The sequence below is a fragment of the Pristiophorus japonicus genome, unplaced genomic scaffold (assembly GCF_044704955.1).
Source record: "Pristiophorus japonicus isolate sPriJap1 unplaced genomic scaffold, sPriJap1.hap1 HAP1_SCAFFOLD_42, whole genome shotgun sequence".
Classification (NCBI taxonomy): domain Eukaryota; kingdom Metazoa; phylum Chordata; class Chondrichthyes; family Pristiophoridae; genus Pristiophorus; species Pristiophorus japonicus.
In genome coordinates, this window is record NW_027254090.1 from 2,931,877 (window position 1) to 2,941,916 (window position 10,040).

The window sequence follows — 10,040 nt, forward strand, 5'->3', positions numbered from 1 at the left end:
TGAATCAAATCAGTGTGGCTTCAAGTTGCATGTAATGCATTTTTCCTCCCATGATATGAAATGCACAGTAAATTCGCGCAGAATGTTTGCACGCACTCCCTCGCTTGCACAAACACACAACAAACTAAAAATCCTGCATCCTCCAAAGGCAGTTTTTGAAATTTGAAATTTGAAATCCGGGACCGACAGCACATACCTTTTAAACAGATAGATAACGATCCGATACTGATAGCACACCATTTTGGAGAGACAGAGAATGCCCCGGGCAGACCAGCACATCACCTCAAAAGGGATACAGAAACACAATGAACAAAAACAAAGCATTCTGTAAAACTCAGCAGGCGGTGAACATTCTGTGGATGAATTTCCCGGGCTCACGTTCAGTCAGATGATCATTCCGATATTTTAAGAAAAATGTAAAGTTTACAGATTTTTCCACGAAAATAGCGCCTGGAAAAAAATAGGCAGCGAGGAAGGACAAAAAGGAATGCCTGTGATACAGTGGAGCGTAGGAGTGATTGAATAATAAATGGCACAATGCGAAAAGGCAAAGTGGGTGGTAAGCGGGCAATAAAGTAACAAAGGATGGACCAGAGGACGTGTTAGTGGGAACAGCAGAACCATTAGCAGACAATGGGAGCGGTGCTTATGATCCGATACGTTGAACCGAATGGTGAGGCCAGAACACTATAACATGCCTGGAATGTCGGGTTTGAACGCCTTTTAATCAGACCAAGCAGGTTGGCCACCCCGGATTGATTTCCTGTACGGTTTAAATTCGGCAGCCAAGGGACTAAATCCAAAGCCAGCTTCTCATATCTTTTCAGCGCTAGAGATACAGGACGCACTCATATTCAGGGCAGAGTCTGTTTCACGTTGAAGTTGAGATTGATGCTGAATGTATGCTTATCCCAATAGAGGTGAGCTCATGCGTGCAGGAAGGACGATATACTGATCAAGTATTTGCGGGAATCAAACCGGGTTTAGGTTGTCCAATGAGACACAGAGCCGAGTACATCTGAAATATATGAACTTTACTCCGTTCGGTGAGTTTCACTTTGCTACTGGGAATCTCCAGGATTTTTTGACGCTGTGTGAACAACGGAGTGCAATCACACGTTTTAATTTGAAACATGTCAGTTTTCTCACATGTCGACCGGCTGAGAAGTGTTTTTTTTTACTAAAAGTTGGCAGGGCTCGTCCGGGATTTGAACCCGGGACCTCTCGCATTTCAATTATTATAATCCCTAAGCGAGAATCATACCCCTAGACCAACGAGCCGCCGACAGTGAAGGACGTAGCTCTCAGATTCTGACGTTAGTTTGCTATTCGGCCCATCGTGCCTGTGCTGACTCTCAGAGACCGATCTCATGAGTCCACCTCTCCATAGTCCTGCTAATGTTTTCGCTTTGATGAAGTGATTATTTTTTGAGACATTACTTCACCAACGAGCTGCATCCTTGTCAGTAAAAGGTGAATTTGGCAATGAGGTTCAATGTGATTGACGAAAAAAAACGAGGGGAAAATGTTTAACACAATAACGACGAAGCTGGTGGCATACTGGATCAGCAGTCCATTGCCTGAACCTCTCAGTCACCTTGTCCCCTATTTACTGCAAAGTCAGACATCCATCCCCTACTTTTTGCATTCAAACAGAAATAACGTGCACGAAAGTCTACTTCACCGCTTGTTTTGCCCATGCAACCAGATCGACAGTGATGAAAATGTGCCATTAGCTTCTTAAAGCAAACAGCCTTCCTTTACTAAGGTGAGTGACTGTCCGAGATGGTTGGTTTTGAGGCAGAATCAAAACAAAGAATATAATATTTCACGCGGCGCGTTAGCTGACCACTGCAGGACTCGAACTTGCAATCTTTTGATAAGATGACAGTTATAATCGAAGTCAGACACCTTATCCATTAGACCACGCGGCCGCTACCGTCGGTACCAAATTTGTTGTTTTTTATATTGAGAGCAAATTTGGGACAAGGGTTGCATCAAGGAGTGGATATCGGAAAACATGAGCATATTTTGAGCAATGAACAGATGCGCTGCGATATGGATGTGCACGGACACAGGCAACGTCAATGTAGCTTGAAACACAACAGTTTAACAATTCGCTTATCACAGCTGATAATCACACTCCTTTTTAAATGTACAGGATGATCTGGATAATGAGAAGATACGTTTTAAAGGGGCAATTGATGAACCGGAACTGACAACCATCCCGTTGAAACAGACACCGAATGATCCTGGATAGGAAGCACATCCCTCTTACACAGCTGTAGAATGGCACTTCACGAACAGCAGTTCCCTTTCAGAAGAATAAAGTGGGATTTCTATCATTCCTGAATGCAATTGTGCTGTGCGTGAATGAGCGCGGGTCTCAGGACCACGCGGGGCTGGGACGGTTGTTGAAGCCTCAGGTGATAGACAAGCAGGAAAGAGGGAGGGAAGTAAAACCAAACCAGACAAAAAGACAATTTAAAACATATATATATTTATCATAATAAGAAAATAAATAAATTTACAATTTTATTGCAAAAAATTGAATTTGATTAGATTTAAATAAATAAATAATGATTTCTTAATTTATATATTTTTGATTGAACGAATTATGTGCGACTGCATGAAATCCACTGGAAATCAGGGCGTGCAAACTGTAAATACCCAAACACAGTAAGCCCATGGTGTAAGACAAGCCACGAGGTAAGATGTGCGCAACAAAGGCCATCTTTTAAAGTCGCGAGTGCCTTTCTGCAGGATCAGACAGAAGCTGCGTGTGCTGTGAAAGAGGTCAAATGTAATAGAGCCAATGCAGGCAGAACAGAAAAGCACATTTATTGTGAAAGTTAAAAAGTAGGGAATGTATGTAAATATATGCATGTATAAATATTTATACATATATTTATATAAACAAAGTCAGTCAGTCAGTCATGTCTTGTCTTGTCTTGATTTGATTTGTATTTGAAAATAAGGGGGAAGGAGCTCATCATGTCACACAGCCCATCCGCAAGCTCTCGCTAAAATCGCTATGTTTCTAACTTATATAATTTGCCTTCTTTCAAATGTGGAATAGCAAAATCCCACAGCTGATTCTTCTCCTGTCAGGCAGTTCCCGAATGCGTGTTGAATCAAATCAGTGTGGCTTCAAGTTGCATGTAATGCATTTTTCCTCCCATGATATGAAATGCACAGTAAATTCGCGCAGAATGTTTGCACGCACTCCCTCGCTTGCACAAACACACAACAAACTAAAAATCCTGCATCCTCCAAAGGCAGTTTTTGAAATTTGAAATTTGAAATCCGGGACCGACAGCACATACCTTTTAAACAGATAGATAACGATCCGATACTGATAGCACACCATTTTGGAGAGACAGAGAATGCCCCGGGCAGACCAGCACATCACCTCAAAAGGGATACAGAAACACAATGAACAAAAACAAAGCATTCTGTAAAACTCAGCAGGCGGTGAACATTCTGTGGATGAATTTCCCGGGCTCACGTTCAGTCAGATGATCATTCCGATATTTTAAGAAAAATGTAAAGTTTACAGATTTTTCCACGAAAATAGCGCCTGGAAAAAAATAGGCAGCGAGGAAGGACAAAAAGGAATGCCTGTGATACAGTGGAGCGTAGGAGTGATTGAATAATAAATGGCACAATGCGAAAAGGCAAAGTGGGTGGTAAGCGGGCAATAAAGTAACAAAGGATGGACCAGAGGACGTGTTAGTGGGAACAGCAGAACCATTAGCAGACAATGGGAGCGGTGCTTATGATCCGATACGTTGAACCGAATGGTGAGGCCAGAACACTATAACATGCCTGGAATGTCGGGTTTGAACGCCTTTTAATCAGACCAAGCAGGTTGGCCACCCCGGATTGATTTCCTGTACGGTTTAAATTCGGCAGCCAAGGGACTAAATCCAAAGCCAGCTTCTCATATCTTTTCAGCGCTAGAGATACAGGACGCACTCATATTCAGGGCAGAGTCTGTTTCACGTTGAAGTTGAGATTGATGCTGAATGTATGCTTATCCCAATGGAGGTGAGCTCATGCGTGCAGGAAGGACGATATACTGATCAAGTATTTGCGGGAATCAAACCGGGTTTAGGTTGTCCAATGAGACACCGAGCCGAGTACATCTGAAATATATGAACTTTACTCCGTTCGGTGAGTTTCACTTTGCTACTGGGAATCTCCAGGATTTTTTGACGCTGTGTGAACAACGGAGTGCAATCACACGTTTTAATTTGAAACATGTCAGTTTTCTCACATGTCGACCGGCTGAGAAGTGTTTTTTTTGACTAAAAGTTGGCAGGGCTCGTCCGGGATTTGAACCCGGGACCTCTCGCATTTCAATTATTATAATCCCTAAGCGAGAATCATACCCCTAGACCAACGAGCCGCCGACAGTGAAGGACGTAGCTCTCAGATTCTGACGTTAGTTTGCTATTCGGCCCATCGTGCCTGTGCTGACTCTCAGAGACCGATCTCATGAGTCCACCTCTCCATCGTCCTGCTAATGTTTTCGCTTTGATGAAGTGATTATTTTTTGAGACATTACTTCACCAACGAGCTGCATCCTTGTCAGTAAAAGGTGAATTTGGCAATGAGGTTCAATTTGATTGACGAAAAAAAACGAGGGGAAAATGTTTAACACAATAACGACGAAGCTGGGGGCATACTGGATCAGCAGTCCATTGCCTGAACCTCTCAGTCACCTTGTCCCCTATTTACTGCAAAGTCAGACATCCATCCCCTACTTTTTGCATTCAAACAGAAATAACGTGCACGAAAGTCTACTTCACCGCTTGTTTTGCCCATGCAACCAGATCGACAGTGATGAAAATGTGCCATTAGCTTCTTAAAGCAAACAGCCTTCCTTTACTAAGGTGAGTGACTGTCCGAGATGGTTGGTTTTGAGGCAGAATCAAAACAAAGAATATAATATTTCACGCGGCGCGTTAGCTGACCACTGCAGGACTCGAACTTGCAATCTTTTGATAAGATGACAGTTATAATCGAAGTCAGACACCTTATCCATTAGACCACGCGGCCGCTACCGTCGGTACCAAATTTGTTGTTTTTTATATTGAGAGCAAATTTGGGACAAGGGTTGCATCAAGGAGTGGATATCGGAAAACATGAGCATATTTTGAGCAATGAACAGATGCGCTGCGATATGGATGTGCACGGACACAGGCAACGTCAATGTAGCTTGAAACACAACAGTTTAACAATTCGCTTATCACAGCTGATAATCACACTCCTTTTTAAATGTACAGGATGATCTGGATAATGAGAAGATACGTTTTAAAGGGGCAATTGATGAACCGGAACTGACAACCATCCCGTTGAAACAGACACCGAATGATCCTGGATAGGAAGCACATCCCTCTTACACAGCTGTAGAATGGCACTTCACGAACAGCAGTTCCCTTTCAGAAGAATAAAGTGGGATTTCTATCATTCCTGAATGCAATTGTGCTGTGCGTGAATGAGCGCGGGTCTCAGGACCACGCGGGGCTGGGACGGTTGTTGAAGCCTCAGGTGATAGACAAGCAGGAAAGAGGGAGGGAAGTAAAACCAAACCAGACAAAAAGACAATTTAAAACATATATATATTTATCATAATAAGAAAATAAATAAATTTACAATTTTATTGCAAAAAATTGAATTTGATTAGATTTAAATAAATAAATAATGATTTCTTAATTTATATATTTTTGATTGAACGAATTATGTGCGACTGCATGAAATCCACTGGAAATCAGGGCGTGCAAACAGTAAATACCCAAACACAGTAAGCCCATGGTGTAAGACAAGCCACGAGGTAAGATGTGCGCAACAAAGGCCATCTTTTAAAGTCGCGAGTGCCTTTCTGCAGGATCAGACAGAAGCTGCGTGTGCTGTGAAAGAGGTCAAATGTAATAGAGCCAATGCAGGCAGAACAGAAAAGCACATTTATTGTGAAAGTTAAAAAGTAGGGAATGTATGTAAATATATGCATGTATAAATATTTATACATATATTTATATAAACAAAGTCAGTCAGTCAGTCATGTCTTGTCTTGTCTTGATTTGATTTGTATTTGAAAATAAGGGGGAAGGAGCTCATCATGTCACACAGCCCATCCGCAAGCTCTCGCTAAAATCGCTATGTTTCTAACTTATATAATTTGCCTTCTTTCAAATGTGGAATAGCAAAATCCCACAGCTGATTCTTCTCCTGTCAGGCAGTTCCCGAATGCGTGTTGAATCAAATCAGTGTGGCTTCAAGTTGCATGTAATGCATTTTTCCTCCCATGATATGAAATGCACAGTAAATTCGCGCAGAATGTTTGCACGCACTCCCTCGCTTGCACAAACACACAACAAACTAAAAATCCTGCATCCTCCAAAGGCAGTTTTTGAAATTTGAAATTTGAAATCCGGGACCGACAGCACATACCTTTTAAACAGATAGATAACGATCCGATACTGATAGCACACCATTTTGGAGAGACAGAGAATGCCCCGGGCAGACCAGCACATCACCTCAAAAGGGATACAGAAACACAATGAACAAAAACAAAGCATTCTGTAAAACTCAGCAGGCGGTGAACATTCTGTGGATGAATTTCCCGGGCTCACGTTCAGTCAGATGATCATTCCGATATTTTAAGAAAAATGTAAAGTTTACAGATTTTTCCACGAAAATAGCGCCTGGAAAAAAATAGGCAGCGAGGAAGGACAAAAAGGAATGCCTGTGATACAGTGGAGCGTAGGAGTGATTGAATAATAAATGGCACAATGCGAAAAGGCAAAGTGGGTGGTAAGCGGGCAATAAAGTAACAAAGGATGGACCAGAGGACGTGTTAGTGGGAACAGCAGAACCATTAGCAGACAATGGGAGCGGTGCTTATGATCCGATACGTTGAACCGAATGGTGAGGCCAGAACACTATAACATGCCTGGAATGTCGGGTTTGAACGCCTTTTAATCAGACCAAGCAGGTTGGCCACCCCGGATTGATTTCCTGTACGGTTTAAATTCGGCAGCCAAGGGACTAAATCCAAAGCCAGCTTCTCATATCTTTTCAGCGCTAGAGATACAGGACGCACTCATATTCAGGGCAGAGTCTGTTTCACGTTGAAGTTGAGATTGATGCTGAATGTATGCTTATCCCAATGGAGGTGAGCTCATGCGTGCAGGAAGGACGATATACTGATCAAGTATTTGCGGGAATCAAACCGGGTTTAGGTTGTCCAATGAGACACCGAGCCGAGTACATCTGAAATATATGAACTTTACTCCGTTCGGTGAGTTTCACTTTGCTACTGGGAATCTCCAGGATTTTTTGACGCTGTGTGAACAACGGAGTGCAATCACACGTTTTAATTTGAAACATGTCAGTTTTCTCACATGTCGACCGGCTGAGAAGTGTTTTTTTTGACTAAAAGTTGGCAGGGCTCGTCCGGGATTTGAACCCGGGACCTCTCGCATTTCAATTATTATAATCCCTAAGCGAGAATCATACCCCTAGACCAACGAGCCGCCGACAGTGAAGGACGTAGCTCTCAGATTCTGACGTTAGTTTGCTATTCGGCCCATCGTGCCTGTGCTGACTCTCAGAGACCGATCTCATGAGTCCACCTCTCCATCGTCCTGCTAATGTTTTCGCTTTGATGAAGTGATTATTTTTTGAGACATTACTTCACCAACGAGCTGCATCCTTGTCAGTAAAAGGTGAATTTGGCAATGAGGTTCAATTTGATTGACGAAAAAAAACGAGGGGAAAATGTTTAACACAATAACGACGAAGCTGGGGGCATACTGGATCAGCAGTCCATTGCCTGAACCTCTCAGTCACCTTGTCCCCTATTTACTGCAAAGTCAGACATCCATCCCCTACTTTTTGCATTCAAACAGAAATAACGTGCACGAAAGTCTACTTCACCGCTTGTTTTGCCCGTGCAACCAGATCGACAGTGATGAAAATGTGCCATTAGCTTCTTAAAGCAAACAGCCTTCCTTTACTTCAGGTGAGTGACTGTCCGAGATGGTTGGTTTTGAGGCAGAATCAAAACAAAGAATATAATATTTCACGCGGCGCGTTAGCTGACCACTGCAGGACTCGAACTTGCAATCTTCTGATAAGATGACAGTTATAATCGAAGTCAGACACCTTATCCATTAGACCACGCGGCCGCTACCGTCGGTACCAAATTTGTTGTTTTTTATATTGAGAGCAAATTTGGGACAAGGGTTGCATCAAGGAGTGGATATCGGAAAACATGAGCATATTTTGAGCAATGAACAGATGCGCTGCGATATGGATGTGCACGGACACAGGCAACGTCAATGTAGCTTGAAACACAACAGTTTAACAATTCGCTTATCACAGCTGATAATCACACTCCTTTTTAAATGTACAGGATGATCTGGATAATGAGAAGATACGTTTTAAAGGGGCAATTGATGAACCGGAACTGACAACCATCCCGTTGAAACAGACACCGAATGATCCTGGATAGGAAGCACATCCCTCTTACACAGCTGTAGAATGGCACTTCACGAACAGCAGTTCCCTTTCAGAAGAATAAAGTGGGATTTCTATCATTCCTGAATGCAATTGTGCTGTGCGTGAATGAGCGCGGGTCTCAGGACCACGCGGGGCTGGGACGGTTGTTGAAGCCTCAGGTGATAGACAAGCAGGAAAGAGGGAGGGAAGTAAAACCAAACCAGACAAAAAGACAATTTAAAACATATATATATTTATCATAATAAGAAAATAAATAAATTTACAATTTTATTGCAAAAAATTGAATTTGATTAGATTTAAATAAATAAATAATGATTTCTTAATTTATATATTTTTGATTGAACGAATTATGTGCGACTGCATGAAATCCACTGGAAATCAGGGCGTGCAAACAGTAAATACCCAAACACAGTAAGCCCATGGTGTAAGACAAGCCACGAGGTAAGATGTGCGCAACAAAGGCCATCTTTTAAAGTCGCGAGTGCCTTTCTGCAGGATCAGACAGAAGCTGCGTGTGCTGTGAAAGAGGTCAAATGTAATAGAGCCAATGCAGGCAGAACAGAAAAGCACATTTATTGTGAAAGTTAAAAAGTAGGGAATGTATGTAAATATATGCATGTATAAATATTTATACATATATTTATATAAACAAAGTCAGTCAGTCAGTCATGTCTTGTCTTGTCTTGATTTGATTTGTATTTGAAAATAAGGGGGAAGGAGCTCATCATGTCACACAGCCCATCCGCAAGCTCTCGCTAAAATCGCTATGTTTCTAACTTATATAATTTGCCTTCTTTCAAATGTGGAATAGCAAAATCCCACAGCTGATTCTTCTCCTGTCAGGCAGTTCCCGAATGCGTGTTGAATCAAATCAGTGTGGCTTCAAGTTGCATGTAATGCATTTTTCCTCCCATGACATGAAATGCACAGTAAGATCGCGCAGAATGTTTGCACGCACTCCCTCGCTTGCACAAACCCACAACAAACTAAAAATCCTGCATCCTCCAAAGGCAGTTTTTGAAATTTGAAATTTGAAATCCGGGACCGACAGCACATACCTTTTAAACAGATAGATAATGATCCGATACTGATAGCACACCATTTTGGAGAGACAGAGAATGCCCCGGGCAGACCAGCACATCACCTTAAAAGGGATACAGAAACACAATGAACAAAAACAAAGCATTCTGTAAAACTCAGCAGGCCGTGAACATTCTGTGGATGAATTTCCCGGGCTCACGTTCAGTCAGATGATCATTCCGATATTTTAAGAAAAATGTAAAGTTTACAGAATTTTCCACGGAAATAGCGCCTGGAAAAAAATAGGCAGCGAGGAAGGACAAAAGGGAATGCCTATCATACAGTGGAGCGTATGAGTGATTGAATAATAAATGGCACAATGCGAAAAGGCAAAGTGGGTGGTAAGCGGGCAATAAAGTAACAAAGGATGGACCAGAGGAGGTGTTAGTGGGAACAGCAGAACCATTAGCAGACAATGGGAGCGGTGCTTA

General features: G+C 42.3%; 3 non-coding genes across 3 annotated transcripts; all 3 read right to left on the bottom strand.

Annotated features, from left to right (window-relative positions):
* Nucleotides 1-1,193: 1,193 nt before the first annotated feature.
* On the bottom strand, nt 1,194-1,281 carry trnap-agg (transfer RNA proline (anticodon AGG)). Its single transcript is given in 2 exon segments — nt 1,194-1,229; nt 1,246-1,281. It is a non-coding gene; the product is annotated as a tRNA-Pro (tRNA).
* A 3,042-nt stretch (nt 1,282-4,323) lies between these two features.
* trnap-agg (transfer RNA proline (anticodon AGG)) lies at nt 4,324-4,411 on the bottom strand. Its single transcript is given in 2 exon segments — nt 4,324-4,359; nt 4,376-4,411. It is a non-coding gene; the product is annotated as a tRNA-Pro (tRNA).
* Nucleotides 4,412-7,453: 3,042 nt separating this feature from the next.
* trnap-agg (transfer RNA proline (anticodon AGG)) lies at nt 7,454-7,541 on the bottom strand. Its single transcript is given in 2 exon segments — nt 7,454-7,489; nt 7,506-7,541. It is a non-coding gene; the product is annotated as a tRNA-Pro (tRNA).
* Between the last annotated feature and the right edge of the window lie 2,499 nt (nt 7,542-10,040).